The 14,925-nt window shown below is 37.2% G+C and overlaps 1 pseudogene; it reads left to right on the top strand.

The window, feature by feature from the left end:
- The first annotated feature begins 5,191 nt into the window (after positions 1 to 5,191).
- LOC131762596 (small ribosomal subunit protein uS12-like) lies at positions 5,192 to 5,823 on the top strand (annotated as a pseudogene).
- The last annotated feature ends 9,102 nt before the right edge of the window (positions 5,824 to 14,925 follow it).

The raw sequence follows: 14,925 nt of genomic DNA, 5'->3' as shown, positions 1-14,925 counted from the left end.
TCCCCTCGGGCTTCCCTGGTGGCGCAGTGGTTAAGAATCCGCCTGCCAATGCGGGGGACACAGGTTCGAGCCCTGGTCCGGGAAGATCCCACATGCCGCGGAGCAACTAAGCCCGTGCACTACAACTACTGAGCCTGCGCTCTAGAGCCCGCGAGCCACAACTACTGAGCCTACGTGCCACAACTACTGAAACCCGTGTGCCTAGAGCCCATGCTCCACAACAAGAGAAGCCACCGCAATGAGAAGCCTGTGCACTGCAACGAGGAGTAGCCCCTGCTCGCCGCAACTAGAGAAAGCCCGCGCGCAGCAACGAAGACCCAAAATGCAGCCAAAAATAAATAAACAAATAACATTTCCCCTCAAAACTTGTTAGACAATGTTTTATTTTCTGACATCACATATTGGTCATAATATGAAGTCAGCCCATTTTTTAAATTAAATGAAAGATTCTTTAAATTCTACAGTGCTTTACAATTTTGAGAAGCTTCACATACGATTTCATATAATCCCATAATAACCCCTTCCCCCCTCACTCCTAAAGTGCCCCTCCCCCTTTCCCTCTCACCACTGGTAGCCCCTGGTTTGTTCTCTATATCTGTGAGTCAAAGCCAGCACATCTTCAGAAATTCCATTGCCTAATTTTTTGTTGCTGGTATATAGAAAGAAAATTGATTTTTTAATATCCATCTTGTATCTAGTGACCTTGTTAATTCATTTATTAATTATGATAAATGATTCTTTTGAATTTTCTGTATATATGATTGTGTCATCTCTGAATTAAACATGCTATCTGCTGCTTTCTACTAGGATTCTTTTCCCCTGCTTTACTGTGAAATAGCAAAGGCCTTCAAGGGAAAAGCCAGGGGAAATATGAAGTCCACCTCACTATGTTTCCTTTGTTTCGCATATTGTAGCCCCTCAAATCCTGCCTGAGTTACATATTCTCTAAATATTTTAAACAGTTTTAAAAGGTACATTGTACATCTTTTATAGTTGTTTTCAGCAGGAGAATTCATCTGATATTAGCTATTCCATCATGGCTGGACCAGAAGTACAACCTGCCTTTTTGCTTTGTTTGTAATTTTATTTTCCACGTACATGCCTATAGAATTCATTCTTTACCCTTAAATCTTAAGATTAACCAAGAAATGTATAGGGGTTGATTGATTTTCATTAATTTATTGTTTGATGGAAATCTTTTTGATGTGCAGTGGGGTCTTTATTCAGTTCCATCAAATATTATTCCACTTATTTTGTTCATAAGTCAATGAAAAGAGCCACAATCAAGGAGCACTCCCTCCCTCGTAGTTTCATCATTAAAACCAACAACTACCTGCCTTTCCATCCTTGGATGGAGAATCTCTCTTCTAGTGAAAGGACAGCCTCTCCATTTTGCCCTGGATCAGAACCCTCTCTTCCCCGGTGTATTAACCTCTTCGTCTCCTGCATCACTAGCTTCTTCCTCACTCCTGCATCACCATCAGCAAACAAGCACACTCTAGTATCCCCCATCCTAAAAAAAGAAAATCTGCCTTCACCACATATCTCCTCCAAGCCCAGTTTGGCTCCCCTTCAGAGGGAAACTTACCCCAATTCCCTTCATTCTCTTTCTTCATTTTCTTCCACTTTCTCCTCAACCCTCTCCATCTGCCTCCCCCATTCCCCACCACCACACAGAACTCAGTCGAAAGTTCCCTTGTCAAAGCTGCCAATTAGCTCCATTTGTCAAAAACTATCATTGCTTAATATCTCACTCAGTCTCTCAACAGCATTCAAAACACGCTTTCTTCTTTTGGCTTCTGTGACTGCATACTAATCTGGTTTTTCTCCGGTCTTCACATCTTTTATTCTATGTATATTCTCTCTGGATGACCTAATCTAGTCCTCTGAATTAAATATCATTTGTATACTATTGACTTCCAAATATATACATCTTTGGCTCTGGGTGTTCCCTTGAGGGATGGGGTTGTCTCTCTCTAGTGGTTTATTGAACATGTGCACACAGCTGTCTAAAGCTAATACAGAGAAAAAATAAGCTCCATTCCCTCTCTTCATACCTGTTAATCCTTCATTTGCTCCCATTATGGTAAATGGCCCTACCATTTACTACAATATATTCAGTTGTTCAACCCAAAACAGTGATCATCTGCAATCCCCCTCTTTCCTTCAACTCCTATTCCCCACTTTTTTGTAAGTCCTTTCAGATACACCTGCAAAATGCATTCAAAAAAATTCCACTTCTATTTTGCCTGTAATCAGTGAAATTCAAGTCACCATCATCTCACCATTACTAGTTCTCTAACTGGGCTCTGTGTTTCCACACTTGCCCCCAACAATACATCCCTCATGCAGCAGCAAGAATTATCCCTTTCAAATGTGATCCATATCACATCATTCTCCTAAAACCACCAGTGGCTGCCTTGTACTAAAGTCCAAACTCTGCCCCGTAGTCTACAATTTTTACATGCTTTAGCCCTTGCCCAACCACAAAGAGCCCGAGGACAATCCCACTGTGTACCCAAGAGGTGGCGGCTCTAATAGCTTCAACTCCTTATCATATCATGTTGTTTACATAATATTTTTCCAGTTATGAAATATGTCATAAGGAATGAACATTAGTGACGTCAGCATCATGGCGGCATAAAACATTTCTCTTTTTCGTCCCCTTTTTAAAGCAACAAAATAGACATGCATCCACAAACAAAAGCACCTTTGTGGGAGCTGTGGGATCCAGGAGTCTCACCTACCTGTGCATCCAGTAATAGGCAGATGGATTTCCGTATAGGCTGCAGAATCAGGGGAGCCAGTGAACCTGCCCAGAACCCCCTCTTGCTATGATTGGAAAAAAAAAAAAAAAAAACGAAACTGGAGAGTGCTGACCTGGGCAGATACTCATGCATGAGAGGGAATTTGCAGAAGTCCAGCCTTCCTGAGGGGAGATTCCAGCACACCATTCTAGAAACAACAACAAAACAAGTTTGGTCACAGCAGAGGGGGTGGTAAGAGGAATTTTCCCAGGGTCCCCTCCCCCAAGGAAACACCGCACCAGGCTGATGTATCCAGTGGCAGCACCCTCTCTCTCGTTAGGGGTTAGGGGAGGATAGTTTGGGGTGAGTACCCAGCTACCTCAGTTGTGTGGGACAAACCTGTTTCTCTCCAATAGCGCCCAGAGTACTGAGGTTGGTCTTTCATGACTGGAGTTGGGGTAAGAGGCAGAGGAGGGATGCCTTTCCTGCTGATTGCACTCAGCAGGAAGTCCACCCACAAACCCCTGGGAGTACCGCACCTGAGGATCTCCCTACTAGATCCATGGGCCAGTGATAAACCCACACCTCACCCTAGTCTGTGGCATCTCCATGTGCACGCTTCCTACTGCAGTAGTGAAAGCAAGCTCCTATGGCTAGAAAGCACACTCAGAAACAGGCCACATCGTGTGGACAAGGGAGAAACCACAAACTGAAGCTATAGCACCACCTTCTGGAAAACAAAAGAAAGGTTTCCAGAAGCCTGCCTGGTGACTTGTAAGCATCAGAGAAGACCTAAAAGCTTAAGAATCCTGCTACACGAGGGAGCAAGAAAAGTGGAGTAAGAGTACCAATACAAAGACAGATAAAACCCCAGGTAATAACGACACCATTGAACAGGATACTCCATCAGAACCAACTAACAAAGGTTTAAGGTGGCACCTCCTTAATTTCAAATGTGAAAGCAGTAATGCAAAACCACAAGGAACATTTAAGATCAAGGAAACATACCATTACAAAAAGAAAATAATGATTCTCCAATAACAAAGCTCAAAGGTACAGAATTTTGTGATCTAGCCAAAAAAGAATTCAAAACAGCTGTTTTGAAGAAAGCTGCAAGAAAACTCAAAGACAGTTTGATGAAATCTCAAAAAAAAAAAAAAAAAAAAAAAAAACAAGATCAAAATGAAAATTTCCCCAAAGAGATAGAAATCATAGAAATGAACCAAACAGAGATTCTGGAGCTGAAGAACTCCATATATGAAATGAAAAATGCAGTAGAATCTGCAGTAGAGCAGAGCAAATGGAAGACAGAACAAGAACGTTAGAGATTAGGAATTTGGAAATAACCCAATTAGAGGCAAATAAACTAAACAAAACAAGTATGAAAAAGAGTGAAAAAAAATCTATGTGGTGGCCTATGGTATTCCATCAAAAGGACAAATATAATGACTGGGGTTCCAAAAAGAGAGAGAGGGAGATGGGAGCAGACAATTTATTTAAAGAAATAATAGCTGTGAACTTCCTAAACCTGAGGAGATAATTGGGCGCCCAAATACATGCTAATAGATCATCCTATTGGTCATGATGTATAACCCTTTTAATAGGTTTTTGCTTTGTGGCTACCATGAGGCTTACACAAGACATCTAACAGGTAACACGGTACATTTTAATTTGATAGCAGCTTGACTTCAATCATCTACAAAAGTTTCACCCTTTTACTTCTCCCTTTTTATATTTTTGATATTTCTCAAGATATAGAAAGAATTCTAAAAGCAGCTAGGGAAAAAAGAATTGTAACCTACAAAGGAACACCCATTAGGCTATCAATGGGTTTTTCGGCAGAAACCCTACAGGCCAGGGGTGTGGAATGGTATATTCAAAGGGTTGAAAGAAAAAGCTTGCTAGCCATGAGTGGTCTATCTAGCAAAGTTATCCTTCAAATATGAAGAAATAAAGGCTTTTCTAGACAAAAGCTGAGAGAGTTCATCACCATTAGACCTGCCTTGCAAGAAATGCTGAAAGGAGTTCTTTGAACTGAAATGAAAAGAAGCTAATCAGTGACAAAAAATACAGAAGTATATAACACACTGGTAAAGGTAAATATACAATCAGACCTAGAAACTAAATCTGTAATAGGATAGTTTGTTAACCACATAATTTTAGTATAAAGGTGAAAGGAAAAGAGTATTAAAAGTAACAATAGCTACCACAATGTGTTAATGAATATGCAATATAAAAATGCAACATTGAAAATATAAAAACAGAGAAGTAAAAGGGTGAAATTTTCATAGATGACTGAAGTCAAGCTGCTATCAAATTAAAATGCACTGTGTTACCTGTTAGATGTCTTGTGTAAGCCTCATGGTAACCACAAAGCAAAAACCTAGAGCAGAAACACATTAAAAGGGTTATACTCTTTCATTCAGGCCCGTGGCACCAGCAGAATGGCCAAGTGTCACTGTCTTCATACTGCGAGGAAGCTCTGTAGCCACCGATGAGACCAGAAGTGGCATGATAAACAGTACAAGAAAGCCCATTTGGGCACAGCCCTGAAGGCCAACCCTTTTGGAGGCACTTCTAATGCCAAGGGAACTGTGCTTGAAAAAGTAGGGTTGAAGCCAAACAGCCAAATTCTGCCATCAGGAAGGGTGTCAGGATTCAGCTCATCAAGAATGGCAGGGCTTCCCTGGTGGTGCAGTGGTTGAGAGTCCGCCTGCCGATGCAGGGGACACGGGTTCGTGCCCCGGTCCGGGAAGATCCCACATGCCGCAGAGCAGCTGGGCCTGTGAGCCATGGCCGCTGAGCCTGCGTGTCCACAACGGGAAAGGCCACAGCAAGTGAGAGGCCTAAAAAAAAAAAAAAAAAAAAAAAAAGAATGGCAAAAAAAATTACAGCCTTTGTACCCTATGGTCGTTTGAATTTTACTGAGGAAAATGATGAAGTTCTGGTTGCTGGATTTGGTCTCAAAGGTCATGCTGTTGGTGACATTCCTGGAGTCCGCTTTACGGTTGTCAAAGTAGCCAATGTCTCTCTTTTGGCCTTATACAAAGGCAGGAAGGAGAGACCAATATCATAAGTTTTGATGATGAAAGCATGATAGTAATAAATTTCCATATGCCAAAAAAAATTTAAAAGTGTTATACATCATGACCAAGAGGGGTTTATCTCTGGGATGCAAGGATGGTTCAACATATGCAAATGTGATATACCATATTAAAAGAATGAAAGATAAAAATCATATGATAATCTCAATAGATGCAGAAAAGGCTTTTGACAAAATACATCCTTTCATCATTAGAACCCTCAACAAATTTGGAATAGGAAGACCATACCTCAGCATCATAAAGGCAAATATGATCAACCCACAGCTTACACTGTACTCATCAGTGAAAAATTGAAAGCTTTTCCTCTAAGATCAGGAATAAGACAAGGGTGCCCACTCTCACCACTCTTATTCAATATGGTACTGGAAGTCCTACTTAGGAGCAACTAGGCAAGACAAAGAAATGAAAGTCATCCAAATCAGGAAGCAAAAAGTAAAACTGTCACTATTTGCAGATGGAATGATCCTATATATAGAAAATCCTAAAGACTCAACCAAAACACTGTTTGTTGGAACTAATCAACAAATTCAGTAAAGTTGCAGGATATAAAATCAGCATACAAAAATCAATTATTTCTATACACTAACAACAAAACGTCTGAAAAAGAAGTAAACAATCATTATGATTCAGTAGCATCAAAAACAATAAAATACTTGAAACAAATTAACCAAGGAGATGAAAGACCTATACAATGAAAACTATAAGACATTAATAAAAGAAACTGAAGAAGACACAAATGGAAAGATATCTCGTGTTCATGAATTGGAACAATTAATATTGTTAAAATGTTTATACTACCCAAAGTCATCTATAGATTCAATGCAATCCCTATCAAGATTCCAATGGCATTTTTCACAGAAATAGGAAAAAATCCAAAAGTTTGTATGGAACCACAGAAGACCCTGAATAGTCAAAGCAATCTTGAGAAAGAAGAACAAAGTCGGAGGTATCACAATTCCTGAAACAGTATGGTACTGGCATAAAAATAAACACATAGACCAATGGAACAGAATAGAGCCCAGAAGTAAACCTACACATATATGGTCAATTAATTTACAACAAAGGAGCCAAGAATATACAACGGAGAAAGGACAGTCTCTTCAATAAACGGTGTTGGGAAAACTGGACAGCCACATGAAAAAATAAAATCAGACTATCTTACACTGTACACAAAAATTAACTCAAAATGAATTAAACACTTGATTGTAAGACCTGAAACCATAAAATTCCTAGGAGAAAACATAGGTGGTAACTCCTTGACAGAGGTCACGGTGATAAATTTTAAAATCTGACACCAAAAGCAAAAGCATGAAAAGCAAAAATAAACAAGTGGGACTAGATCAAACAAAAAAGCTGCACAGTAAAGGAAACCACCAACAAAATAAAAAGGCAGCCTACCGAATGGGAGAAAATATTTGCAAATCATACACCTGATAATGGGTTCATATACAAAATATGTAAAGAACTCATACAACTCAATAGCAGAAATATAAACAATTCAATTAAAAACAGGCAGAAGATCTGAACGGACATTTTCCCAAAGAAGACATACAGATGGCTAACAGGCACATGAAAAGATGCTCAACATCACTAATTATTAGAGAAATGCAAATCAAAACCACAGTGAGATATCCCCTCACACCTGTTAGAATGGCTATCATCAAAAAGACTAGAAACAACAGCTATTGGCAAGGATGTGGAGAAAAGGGAACCCTTGCGCACCATTGGTGGGAATGTAAACTGGTGCAGCCACTATGAAAAACAGTATGGCGGTGCCTCAAAAAACTAAGAATAGAACTACCATATGATCCAGCATTTCCACTTCTGGGATTTATCTGAAGAAAATGAAAACATTAATTCAAAAAGATCATGTTCATTACAGCATTATTTACAATAGCCAAAATATGGAAACAATCTAAGTGTCCATCAGTGGATAAGTGGATAAAGAAATTGTGAGACGGGCTTCCCTGGTGGCACAGTGGTTGAGAATCCGCCTGCCGATGCAGGAGACACGGGTTCGTGCCCTGGTCCGGGAAGATCCCACATGCCGCGGAGCAACTAAGCCAGTGAGCCATGGCCGCTAGGCCTGCGCGTCCGGAGCCTGTGCTCCGCAACGGGAGAGGCCACAACAGTGAGAGGCCCGCATACCAAAAAAAAAAAAAAAAAAAAAGAAATTGTGAGATATATACATATTTTTTTGGGGCGGTGGCCAAAATGTTCGTTTGGGTTTCAAATGAACATTTTGGCCAACTCAATGTATAAGATGTTATACACACACACACACACACACACACACACACACAAACACACTGGAATATTACTCAGCTATGAAAAGAATGGAATCTTGCCATTTGCAACAACATGGATGGACCTCAAGGGCATTGTGCTAAGTGAAACAAGTCAGAGAAAGACAAATACTGTATGATCTCTCTTATATGTGGAATCTAAAAAAGACAAACTTGTAAAAAAATGGAGTGGAGTGGTGTTTACCAGAGGTTGGGGGGTGGAGAAGTGGGGATATGTTGCTCAAGGGTATAAACTGGGAATTAGTAGATAAATAAGTCCTGGAGAGCTAATGTACAGCATAGTGATTATACTCAACAATACTGTATTATAAACTTCAAAGTTGTTAAAAGACTAGATATTAATTGTTCTCACCACAAAAAATAAATGACAATTACATAACATAACAGAGTGTTAGCTAATGCTATGGTAGCAATCTTACTGCAATATATAAATGGATCAAATCAACATGTTGTACACCTTAAACTTACATAACGTTATATGTCAGTTATATGTCAACAAAAAAGAATGAACATTACATAATGTAAAGTGTGAGAGATAAAATAAATCTCTGTGTATCTATCACCCAGGTTAAGAAATAAATAATTCCAAGACCTTAGACACCCCTCCTTAATGTGTTCTTCCATCCTAACCTTTGGGTTAATAATATCCATGCTTTTATTTATAGTTTTACTATATAAGCATGTATCCTTGCTTAGTTTTGGCTATTTGGGACTTATATAAGTGGCCATATATAATTAGAGTTGTTTCTTTCAATAAACATAACATTTGTAAAGTTAATCTATATTGATGAATGTAGTTATTATTTAAATGTATCCATTTTTTAAATTATTTATTTATTTATTTTTGGCTGTGTTGGGTCTTCGTTGCTGCGCACGGGCTTTCTCTAGTTGCGGTGAGCGGGGGCTACTCTTTGTTGCCATGCGCAGGCTTCTCATTGCGGTGGCTTCTCTTGTTGCGGAGTATGGGCTCTAGGCGTGCGGCTTCAGTATTTGTGGGACACGGGCTGAGTAGTTGTGGCGCATGGGCTTAGTTGCTCCACAGCATGTGGGATCTTCCCGGACCAGGGCTCGAACCTGTGTCCCCTGCATTGGCAGGCAGATTCTTAACCACTGTGCCACCAGGGAAGTCCAATGTATCCATTTTTATGTTTAGGCATATTTGTTTTTTCTACCTTTAGGTTTTTATAAACAATGTTTCTATGAATATTCTAGTCCATATCTTTATTTTTTCCTGTTTTATTGAGATATAATTGACATACAGCACTGTATAACCTTAAGGTAAACAGCATAATAATTTGACTTACATACATCATGAAATGACTACCATGATAAGTTTAGTGAACTTATCTGTCATCTCATATAGATACAAAATTAAAGGGGAAAGTGGGGGGGAGGGATAAATTAGGGGTTTGGGATTAGCAATACACACTACTATATATAAAATAGATAAACAAAAGGACTGTGTAGCATAGGGAACTATATTCAATAACCTATAATGGAAAAGAATCTGAAAAAAAATATATATATAACTGAATCACTTAGCTGTACACCTGAAATTAACACAATGTTGTAAATCAACTACACTTCATAAAACAATTAAAGAAACTGAAAAAAAAATTTCCCTTGTGATAAGAACTCTTAGGATTTACTCTCTTAATAACTTTCATATACAACACACAGTAGTATTAATTATATATATATATACACACACACATATACATACATACACACATATAATATATATATATATATAATGTTGTACATTACATCCCTAGCACTTATTTGTCTTAAAACTGGAAGTTTGTACCTTTTGACTGCCTTTATTCAATACTCATCCCCTACCTCTGGTAACCACAAATCTGATCTCTTTTTCTGAGCTTGTTTATTTGGTTTTGAAGTATAATTGACCTATAACACTGTGTTAGTTCCCGGTACACAACATAGAGATTTGATATTTCTATACATTTAAAAAAATTTAACTTAAAAAAAAATTTTTATTTTTATTTATTTGTTTTGGCTGTACCATGTGGTATGCGGGATCTCGGTTCCCCGACCAGGGGATTGAACCCCTGCCCCCTGCAGTGGAAACATGGAGTCTTAACCACTGGATCACCAGGAAAGTCCCTGTATACATTTCAATATGATCACCACAATAAGTCCAGTTACCATCTGTCACCATACAAAGATATTACATAATTATTGACTGTATTCCCCTCACTGTACATTTCATACCCATAACTCATTTATTGTGTAACTGGAATTTTCTACCTCTTAATCCCCCTCACCTATTTCTTTCCTCCACCCACCCCCCTTTCCTCTGGCAAACACCTGTTTGTTCTCTGTATCTATGACTATGTTTGTTTTGTTATGTTTGTTCATTTGTTTTGTTTTTTAGATTCCCCGTATAAGTGAAATAATGAAGTATTTGTTTTTCTCTGACTAATTTCACTTATCATAATACCCTCTAGGTCCATCCAAGTTGTCACAAATGACAAGGTTTCATTCTTTTGTGGCTGAGTAATATTCCATTATGTGTGTGTGTGTACATATATCACATCTTCTTTATCCATTCATCTATTAATGGGCATTTAGGTTGCTTCCATATCTTGGCTATTTTAAATAACGCTGCAGTGAACATAGGGGGTGAATATATCTTTTCAAATTAGAGTTCTTATTTTCTTCAGATAAATACCCAGGAGTGGGATTGCAGGATCATATGGTAGTTCTGTTTTTAGTTTTTTGAGGAACCTCCATATTGTTTTTCATAGTGGTTGTATCAATTTACATTACCACTAACTATGTACAAGGGGTCCCTTTCTTCCCATCCTATCCAGTATTTATTTGTGGACTTTCTGATAATAGCCATTCTGACAGGTGTGAGGTGATATCTTGTAGTTTTGACTCTGCCCATTTTTTAACCTTTTTTTAATGTTGAATTTCATTAGTTCTTTGTATATTTTGGATATAAACCCCTTATCAAATATATGGTTTGCAAATATCTTCTCCCAGTAGGAGGCCTTTTCATTGACAGTTTCCTTCACTGTCCGAAAGTTTTTTACTTTGATGTAGTCCCATTTGTTTATTTTTGCTTTTGTTGCCCTTGCCTGAGGAGACATATACAAAATATTTCTAAGTCAGATGTCAAGAGCATACTGCCTGTTTTTTAGAATTTTATGGTTTCAGCTTTTACATTTAAGTCTTTAATCCATATTAAGTTTATTTTTTATATGGTGTGAGAAAATAGTCCAGCTTGATTCTTTTGCATGTAGCTGTCCAGCTTTCCCACCTTCATTTATTGAAGAGGTTGTATTTCCCATTGTATATTCTTGCCTCCTCTGTCATAGATTAATCGACCATAAGTGCATGGGTTTATTTCTGGACTCTTTATTCTGTTCCATTGATTTGTGTCTGTCTTTGTGCCATTACCATACTGTTTTGATTACTGTAGCTTTGTAGTATAGTGTGAAATCAGGACACATGATACCTCCAGATTTGTTCTTCTTTCTGAGGATTGTTTTGGCTATTTGTGATCTTTTGTGTTTCCATACACATTTTAGAATTACTTATTCTAGTTGTGTGAAAAATGCCATTGGTATTTTTATATGGATTGTATTTACTCTGTAGATTGCCTTGGGGAATATAGTCATCTTAACAATATTAATTTTTCCAGTCTACGTATATGGTATATCTTTCCAATTGTTTGTGTCATCTTCAGTTTCTTTTATCAGTGTCTTATAGTTTTCTGAGTATAGGTCTTTTACACCCTTAGTTAGATTTATTCCTAGGTACTTCATTCTTTAGATGTGATTGTAAATGGGATTGTTTTCTTAATTTCTCTTCTAATAGTTCATTGTTAGTGTATAGCAATGTAACAGATTTCTATATATTAATTTTGTATCCTGTAATTCTACTGAATTCATTGTGAATTCATTGATGAGTTCTAGTAATTTTTTGGTGGCATCTTTAGAATATTCTATGTATAGTATCATGTCATCTGTAAATAGTGACAGCTTTACTTTCTTCCAATCTGGATTCCTTTTATTTCTTTTTCTTGTCTGATTGCTGTGGCAAGGACTTCCAATACTATCCTGAATAAAAGTGGTGAGAGTGACCATCCTTGTCTTGTTCCTGATCTTAAAGGAAATGCTTTCCATTTTTCACTGCTGAGTATGCTGTTACCTGTGGGCTTGTCATATATGGCCTTTATTATGTTGAGATATGTTCCCTCTCTACCCCTTTGTTGAGTTTTTATCATAGATGGATGTTTTGTCAAAAGCTTTTTCAGCATCTGTTTAGATGATCATATGATTTTTATTCTTCAGTTTGTCAATGTGGTGTATCACACTGATTGATTTGCAGATATCGAACCACCCTTGGATTCCTGGGATACAGCCCACTTGATCATAGTGTATGATCCTATTAATGTATTGTTGAATTTGGTTTGCTAATATTTTATTGAGGATTTTTGCATCTATGTTCATCAGTGATATTGGCTTGTAATTTTCTTTTTTGTATGCTATCTTTGTCTGTTTTGGGTAACAGGGTGATGCTGGCCTTGTAGAATTAGTTTGGAAGCATTCTTTCCTCTTCAATTTTTGGAATAGTTTGAGAGGATAGATGTTAATTCTTCTCTAAATGTTTGGTAGAATTCACCTGTGAAGCCATCTAGTCCTGGACTTTTGTTTGTTGGGAGTTTCTCTATTACTGATTCAATTTCATTACTGGTAACTGGTCTATTCATATTTTCTATTTCTTCCTGATTCAGTCTTGGGAGATTGTACATATCTAGGAATTTGTTCATTTCTTCTAGGTTGTCAATTTTATTGGTATATAATTGTTCATAGTAATACCTATGAGCCTTTGTATTTCTGTGGTGTCAGTTGTAACTTCTCTTTCATTTCTGATTTTATTTATTTGGGCCCTATCTCTTTTTTTCTTGATGAGTCTGGCTAAAGGTTTATCAATTTTGTTTATCTTTTTTCAACAAACCAGCTCTTAGTTTTACTGATCTTTTCTATTTTTTAAAAGTCTCCATTTCATTTGTTTCTGCTCTGATCTTTATGATTTCTTTCCATGTACTAATATCAGGTTTTGTTTGTTCTTCTTTATCTAGTTCCTTTAAATGTGAAATTAGGTTGTTAGAGATATTTCTTATTTCCTGAGGCAGGCTTGTATTGCTATAAACTTCTCTCTTAGAACTGCTTTTACTGATGTCCATAGATTTTGGATTATTGTTTTCATTTTCATTTGTCTCCAGGTATCTATTTATTTCTTCTTTTGTTTCTTCAGTGATCCATTGATTGTTTAGTAGCATGTTGTTTAGCCTCCATGTGTTTGCATTTTTTGCAGTTTTTTTTTCTTGTGGTGTATTTCTAGTCTCATAGCACTGTGGCAAGAAAAGATGCTAGATATGATTTCAATTTTCTTAAATTTACTGATACTTGTTTGATGGCTTATTAGCATATGATCATGTGATCTATCCTAGAGAATGTTCTATGTGCACTTGAAAAGAATGTGTATTCTGCTGCCTTTGGATGCAATGTTTATATATATATTCTATTTGGTCTAATGTGTCATTTAAGGCAGCATTTCCTTATTGATTTTCTGTCTGGATGATCTGTCCATTGATGTAAGTTGGGTGTTAAAGCCCCCTACTATTATTGTGTTACTGTCAATTTCTCCCTTTATGTCTATTAATATTTGTTTTATGTATTTAGGTGCTCCTATGTTGGGTGCATGTATGTTTACAATTGTTATATCTTCTTCTTGGATTGAACCCTTTATCATTATGTAGTGTTCATTTTTGTCTCTTGTGACAGTCTTTGTTTTAAAGTCTATTTTGTCTAAGTATTGCTACCCCAGTTTTCTTTTCATTTCCATTTTCATGGAATACCTTTATCCATCCTCTCACTTTCAGTCTGTGTTGTCTCTGGATCTGAAGTGAGTCCCTTGTAGGCAACATATGTATGGATACTGTTTTTGTATCCATTCAGCCACTCTATATCTGTTGATTAGACCATTTAGTCCATTTACATTTAAACTAATTATTGGTACATATGTTCACTGCCATTTTGTTCATAGTTTGGGGGTTGTTTTTATAGTTCTCTTGTGCATTCTTTTCTTCTTTTGTTCTCTTCGCTTGTGATTTGATAACTATCTTTAGTGTTAAGGTTGCATTCATTTCTCTTTTCTGTGTATCTATTGTAGATTTTTGGTTTGTGGTTACCATGAGGCTCATATTAACTATATATGTGATTATTTTAGTTGATGATCTCTTAAGTTTGAACACATTCTAAGAACCTTGCATTTTTACTGCCTCTCACACACACATTTAATGTTTTCCATGTTACATTTTACATTTTTTTGTTTTGTGTATCCCTTAACTACTTAGTGTGGATATAGATGATTTTTACTACTCTTGTCTTTTAACCTTCCTACTAGCTTTATAGGTTGTTGATATACTACCTTTGCTGTATATGTCTTTACCAATGAGATTTTTCCTTTTGTACTTTTCATATTTTTAGTTGTGGCCTTTTCCTTCACACTAAGAGAAGTCCCTTTAACATTGCTTTTAAAGGTGGTTTCATGGTGCTGAAGTCTTTTAGCTTTTGCTTATCTGTAAAACTATTTCTCCTTCAAATCTGAATGATAGCCTTGCCAGGTAGAGTATTCTTGGTTGTAGGTTTTTTCCTTTTATCACTTTAAATATATTGTACCACTCCCTTCTAGCCTGATAGTCTTATCAGCGTTCCCTTCTTTGTAACTAGT

This window comes from Kogia breviceps, chromosome 9 (genome assembly GCF_026419965.1).
Source record: "Kogia breviceps isolate mKogBre1 chromosome 9, mKogBre1 haplotype 1, whole genome shotgun sequence".
In the NCBI taxonomy this organism is placed as follows: Eukaryota; Metazoa; Chordata; class Mammalia; order Artiodactyla; family Physeteridae; genus Kogia; species Kogia breviceps.
This window is presented reverse-complemented; position numbering and strand designations above follow the sequence as displayed.